The following is a 7223-nucleotide window of genomic DNA, read 5'->3' as shown; positions in this document are numbered from 1 at the left end:
ACAACAGGGTTCTCTAACACTACAAGAAAAATGGTTATTATCCACCGATAATTACATACGGATTTTGATTCGTATATAACATGAATATTACATACGGATATTATATACGGATCCTACAAAAAGAGTTATATACGAATTTTACATACGGATATATCCATATATAAAATCTGTATGTACTTTTCGTGCGTGGTGGCAGAAGAGTTTTCTGTAAATAACATCTGTATGTAAGTGTTATAATCCGTACGTAAGTAAAAGCAAGTGTTGTCTTACTGGAAATTAATTATTTTAAAAAAAATTGAAATTATATTTCATTAATTCGAAGTTGGTTTGGTAGAACACTCACTCGAGGTGTGTTCTCTCAAATCTCTCTCAAGCCCTAACTCTACACTCTCAGATCTCTCTGCAACCCTAACTTTAACTCTCCACTCTCCTTCTCCATTTTCACTTTCATATACAGAACCACTTCCGAATCTTAGGGTTTCATCCTCCTCTTCACTTTTCCTTCATTTTTAACTGATTAAAACCACTTTTCTACTAATTAAAACCCTTTTGTTCTTCAATTTCCACCAATTAAACCTCCATTTGTGTCGTTTAAACACTTTTGTACCGATCAATTTTGTGTTTGAACCGATTAATCGGTTCATTTTAAGTTTCTCCCCATTTTTAGGGTTCCTTCGGTCCAGAATAGGGTACTTCCTCCATTTTGGAGTTTTCCCTCAATCATTCTGGCTTCTATTCATTCGTTTAGGGTTTTTTAACATTTTCTTCCAATCATTCTCCGTTTATTCTCCGTTTCGCTCTCGATCTTGAGTTCGTCTCATTATTTTGCTGCGTTTGCTCATCAAGGAAGCTTTGAAGGAGTTCGAGTCGAGTTCGCGTCGCTCTTTTGGTCATCTCCTCGGAGGCTCTTCCGTCAAGTGGCCGCAAAATCAATCACACCCGACGGCGTTTCAGCGCTGCTACTCTTTTGAAACCTAAAGAAGAGGCTGGATTGAAGACTGAAGGTGCTGTTGGGATTGTTTTTGAACCAAAAGCAAGAAGTGGTGACAAAATCTGCTGCGGAGATTCTAAACGATCAACATAGAAAGTGAGCAGTCTTCTTGTGTTCTTGTTTCATTTCAAATCGTTCTGAGATTTAATGGTTTTTCATTTTGATTTTTTTTTTAAATTTTTCCCTTTTTATTTTAGTTCGGCTCCTGTATGTAGTTTTTTAGATCATGAAAGTTGCTTTCATGAAGAGGCAACAATTATCGGCGGAGCATTAGATCTCACGGAGAAGATAGCTACTGTTGGCTTGGAGAAAGCCATTATGATAGTTCTATCTCTTGCCATCTATATGTTACAAAGAATTTGAGAGTTGTCATTTCTTTAAAGACTACCTACATCAGAATATATGAATGGCGTGAAATTTGCTCCTGATATACCAGGAAAAGTGAAAATATATTGTGCCAATGAGACAATTTATGCCCCTAAATGTATGATATTTTGGCTGTGTTTAAAGCTGTAGATCATGAGTGCCTAAGTTAGGAGAGCATGTTTTTCTGGCAAAGTAACTATCATGATTTTTCGAATTTTAAATCTAAATTTGTATGTATGGTCATTGCTTCATCATCCATGCCAGTTCCTTTACTTAGCAACTAGACATGTTCTGAAGAGCTTTAGCTGGGTTCTCTTTATTGTTTTATGGTAACAATCCCAGTAATAGTAGTCTATGGATGTTATAATTTACCCACTCTTTCAGGAGAATCCTCTGTTTCAGTTTCAAGATAAATCCTAACCCAGATATATCTATTATATTGGCTTGATTTTATAATAGAAAACATTTCTACATCATTATGCAGACTTCTGAGGAGGCCATGACACCAATTGAATCTACATTTTCCTTGGATGTGGCTTCCAAATTGGACTGGTGCGTTTTTTTCTATTGGCTTTTCTGGTCAGATCGATGTAGCAATCTCAGAGGGCATAGTTATTTGCAACCAAATTATTATGGAATGTGGACTACTTGATATAAAGCAATTAATTATGAAAGAAAATTAAATCTTTTTTCTAAGATATAAAGTAAAGGTTTCTAAGATATATACGTTAATAAAAAATGTTTTTATATTTTAGAGGATATTATCTTTTACAACAGTATGTGTATGGCTCCTTTCTTCTAATCACTAATGCTAATGTTGTGTTGGATTGTATTTTTAAAACTGCTATTGAATCATTTCAATCGTCATGTTTCTATTTTTCTTTTCATTTTAGCTGCATGTTCTTTTATTTTATAGCTTTTCTTTCTTGATCTGTTTTCCTTTTCTTGTATTGAATGCCCCATCATCTTGCTCTCTTTGTTTGTGCTGGTACTAAATTTTTTCAATTGTAGCTATCTTTTCTATTTTATTTGAAATTTTAAAATTGCTCATACTTATTATTAGAATTATTATACTAATTCATGTTCAACTAATCAAACTCAATTAATTTATTATTACAATTTAGGAGTTAATTTATTATTACACTTTACTTTTCATATTCAATTATTATTGTTCACTTTTAGGAGTTAATTTCTTATTACAATTTACTATACATTTTTTATAACAAGATAAATTATCTTTATTTTTCTTATAAACCTTGCAGTTTTAACTATAATATTATGACTCTTTCTATAACTTGGTTTCTCATTATTTCTGTGATAGGTCATTTCATTGGATTTAACACTAGCTATTAAACTATTCATCAATACAAGAGTTGAAGATTCTCGGTTTGGGGTTTAGAGCCACCACTTTGATGATAAATGGCTAGTTGGTGGAGCTTCAAACATTGGTGGAGCAATTCCTGGACAGTTTTTCACCGATAGCCAATTGTATAAGTAATTTAGTTTACTACTATGTAAAAGACAATCAGTTATTATTTGATAATTTGATACTATTTTTTGTTAATTTGGCAGTTGTGTTTGACATTTATCAAATATATAAAGCTTCTAATTATTGGATGCAGAAATGGAATTATTTAATTTTTTTTATAAAGTCATAAAGTTATATACGGATTTTTACGTATGTAATCTACATATGAATTTTTTAGATAAATTATATACAGATAAATTCGTATATAATTTATATACAGATATTATATACGGATTTTTCCATATATAACTTATCTACGAATATTATATACAGATTTATCCGTATATAACTTATATATGGATTTATCCGTATATAACTTATATACGGATATATCCGTATATAACTTAACTACGCCAGTTTTATATATGGATTTTTACCCGTATGTAAGCCATATGTAACCAAGTGTTATATACGGATTTTGAGTCTTATATACGGATTTTGGTTGTATGTAATTCAATTTTTTCTTGTAGTGTAAGTTTTCTTAAATTCTGGAGGGTCTTAGGGGTCTTTAGAAGTTGAGGGTAGGGTCCCCAAAGTCCAATTCGAAGTGGTTTTTGGTTGTTGTCCCATCGCTGGGTAGGATAGTGGGGAGGCCGTCGAGCGGCAACTGCCTGGTTGGATGTTGTTGGGCGGCACGGTGTGGTGCCACTAGGCGCCACTCTAGAGGTTCAAATAAATAGGTTTTTAAGTACTTTCCAATTATTGGTTTAGTTGTTTGATGTCTTTTGAAGTATGTTTAAATGTTATATATGTTAATATACAAGGTGAAAGTAAAGGAATGTATGTTCATGGTTTCAAAGGTTGTTAAAGTGGTGAATTTAGTTCCAAGGTAGAACTCTCTGGTGTGATTCAAGTGTTGTTAGAATGAATGCAGGTAGCTCAATATTTAGGGTTTTCCTGACACTCTAATGATCATACATTCTCCAATAGAGAAGTTTGACATATGTGGTGAGAGTAGCAGGAGGTCTTAGTCTTGGGTGCTTCTAGTATGATCCAAGGCGTGGAACATATTAACCTTGTGAGTGTGGTAGGGGGAAACTCATTGGCAATGACTTTGCAAAGAAGTAGAAGCCACCACAAGTTCATAACCCGTCATAGCTCGACATTCATTCTAAGTCCGGACAATCTAGTCAAAATATGATCATGCATAAAGTGTTTAGTTGGTTATCATGTGTATAATATTTAAATGTTTATATATATATATATATATATATATATATATATATATATCATTAATTTTTTGTGTTTTATCTTATCCTTGTTTTTGTGTTGTTTGTCTTTGTGTATGTTTTATCTTTTGCGATGATCACCTTAATGGTGTGAGCTTAGGGAGAAATTCTTTACGGTTGCTCTAGTGAGAGGTGAGGGTGAAACAGTTGGGAGGTCAGATGATTCTACATGTGTAGACTTTGTCTTTCGTAAGTTTGTTTTCTTATGGTAGTTTCAATATCATATATGTTATATTCATTTTAGTAGTATTTTACTATTAAAAATGAGATGTTACATTAATGATATCAGAGTAGTTCGTCCTTAGGATGACTTATAAGTTGTGGGTTTGTCCTGCCTTTCTTGTGGAAAGTTGAGTCTAAATGGTATGGTTTACCATGTTCTCCAAGTATAGATAGTAGAGTTGTGTATCTAACTGGAAGTATTAAGAACAGAAAACATCTTTATAAAAGTAGTGAGGGTGCACACTAATGACCATATCAAAGATGATTTTCCGTTCATAATTCTAAAGGTTTGGGGAAACAAAGGGTTGTGATTCCACTATTGTTGGCTATAGTGATTCTTGTCTTATTCTTGCCTTTGTAGTAGTGTATTGTACTCTATAATGATAGATAAACGAATGCAGATTCAAGGAAAACTTAACATGCATACTTTCATTAGAATTGGTTAAAGCCTTTGAGAAAAAAATTCTTGCCTCGATGATAAGGAGTTAGAAGACCAGAGCTTTTGAGTTCTGAAGGATGAATTAAGATGTTGGAAGGTAGAAGCATCAGTTTGGTAAGGGAGTTTTCAAGAACAGATTCAAGTGATCATATATCATACGTTTCACAAAAAGAATTGAGTTTAAAAGTCAGAATAAAAGGAGTTTTGGGTAAGCATCAGTGTAGCGAGGTTTGAAAAATCAGTTTGGTTCTGTGTGTCAATAATGTCAAAGGTCAAAAGTGGTGGAAGGTTTGAAGCTTAAGTTAAGAAAGGAATAAGAATTCGAAATTGGACCAAGGGGTTGATGAGTAGCTGTGTAAGGCCAAGTTTCTAAGTTGAAAGGAAATGAAGTCTTTTAGAAGAATGAAGTGTTGTAAGGGTAGAAAGCTAAGTAGATATTTAGAAGGAGATGCTTAGGTCTTATACGCAAGTGGGTGCTATAGTGTCAAGTTTGGAGTAAAGTTCAAGATCAGTGGTTTGCATAGAAGAAATGTTTGACCTCGGTTTGAGATGAAAAACGACAATTGTTAAAGAAAGGTAAGGTTAGAGAACTAGGAGGAGAAGAGAAGTAAGGTCTTGAAATAGATGAAAAAGGGTGTCTACAGTATAATCGACTAAAGTGGTTATCGAGTATGAGCGAAGAATTTGGATTGGTTAAACGTTTAAGGATATGAAGTTGCAGTCCATGTTAAAGTCAGATTCATTAGGGTGGTTTTCTGGCGGTGTTGATAGATCGACTAAGTTTAATTAAGAGAGAAGTAGATGTTGGATGTTGGACTACAAAAGACAATGTGTTTGTGAGTTCAGATTAGGTCAAAGGGTTGGTGTTGTTGGTAGAGCTGTCAAAATGGGTTACAACCGCGGGTCAATCCGGCCCACCATGGGTTCATCTCAGGTTGGATTTGAAAAAAATGTAATTTTTTTATGCGGGTCAATTTTCAACTTGACTCATTTAAAGCTGGCTCATCCGGGTTGAACTCATGGTGAGCCGGGTTGGCTCACCAACCCACCTAATTTTATTTTATTATCTTATGAAACCCCAAAAAATACCATTCGGCTCATTATATGTGGATTGTATTGTACTTTTTTTTTTATTATTTTGAATTGTCTTGAGTATAACATCATTTTGAGAGTGAAATTTATTTAGATTTGAATTATAAAAATTTTGTAATTTCTTTTATTTAAAAAAATTATAATTAAGTGAGCTAGTGAGCCAACCGGTTTAACCCACCAACCCGTGGTGGGTCGAGCTGGGTTCGAATTTTTCTGCCTCACTAATAAATGAGTCGGGTTGGATTGACTCACTAAGTGACCAACCTGTGATGGGCCGGGCCAGGTTGGGTCGGGTGACCCGTTTTGACAGCACTAGTTGTGGGCTAAGAGTATTATGAGGTTTATAGGTTTAAAGGCAGGGTTGTGTTACTAAAGATTTTGAGTTGAAGGGGGTGATTCTTGAAGAAGGTTTTAAGTTAAGCTGGTAATGATAAGTACATGAAGATGACTAACTGATGTGGTGATTGTGGAGCCGATCATAGGGTTTAGGTTTGAAGATTATATAAATTGGTTTCTTAGCAAGTTTAGAGCATAATCTTATAAGGGATTTGATCGCCTTGTTTAAGTAGATTTTTGGTCTTCCAAGGGTGTTCCTCGTTTTGAGAAAAGGAAAAGCAGTGGTGGTGCATCAAGTTTGGATTAAGCAATAGATACAAATCAATGTTAAATGAATCAGGGATGTCTGACAAACACAACTGAAGACGGAATGATGTTGTTCCTTCATCAGTTTGGGGTGTGAACACAAGGGTGACTTAGTTGTTTTCAAATCGTTCTCTGATGGTTTGTGGTCTTCAAGAGAAGTTTCGTGTTTCAAGAAGGTAGGTCAGTGGTTATACATCTATCATTGATCAAAGTTAAAAAGTGAAGAAAAAGGAGTTGTGAGAATCAAAAGAAGTTAACATGATTATGTGAAGAAGAACAGATCAAGTCTTTATGGTGTAAGGGTTTTTGGATAAGTGTTTGAATTAGAGCTAATGGTAGCAGTTTCTTATGAATAATTCCAATGAAGGGTGTAGAGTACAAGAGGCATGTGATAGTTTGGTGGAAGAAATAGTAGTTTGGCTGAGTGTAATCTTCGGAAGAACTTCAAATTTGATGGATATCAGAAAAGTAGAGAGCATGTTGAAACATCTCGATATAACTCTTTTGATTTTTCAAATAATGCTATAAAATGAATTTATGTTTATGTTAAAAAATATTATTTTAAAACTTTAATAAAAAATTATACGAATTAACTCTGGTAAAATTTCACAATTAAATTTAAAACTATTAAAATCAATATAATTAAAAATACCAAATACTATCTAACCAAACTTCATTAAAATCAATATAATTAAAAAATTAACAATTTTACCA

The 7223-nt window shown here is 33.7% G+C and overlaps 1 long non-coding RNA gene across 1 annotated transcript; it reads left to right on the top strand.

Annotated features, from left to right (window-relative positions):
• The first annotated feature begins 279 nt into the window (after positions 1 to 279).
• Positions 280 to 2977, top strand: LOC128195917 (uncharacterized). The gene is made up of 3 exons (XR_008247807.1): positions 280 to 1087; positions 1842 to 1909; positions 2679 to 2977. It is a non-coding gene; the product is annotated as an uncharacterized LOC128195917 (long non-coding RNA).
• The last annotated feature ends 4246 nt before the right edge of the window (positions 2978 to 7223 follow it).

This window comes from Vigna angularis, chromosome 3 (assembly GCF_016808095.1).
Source record: "Vigna angularis cultivar LongXiaoDou No.4 chromosome 3, ASM1680809v1, whole genome shotgun sequence".
Classification (NCBI taxonomy): Eukaryota; Viridiplantae; Streptophyta; class Magnoliopsida; order Fabales; family Fabaceae; genus Vigna; species Vigna angularis.
This window is presented reverse-complemented; position numbering and strand designations above follow the sequence as displayed.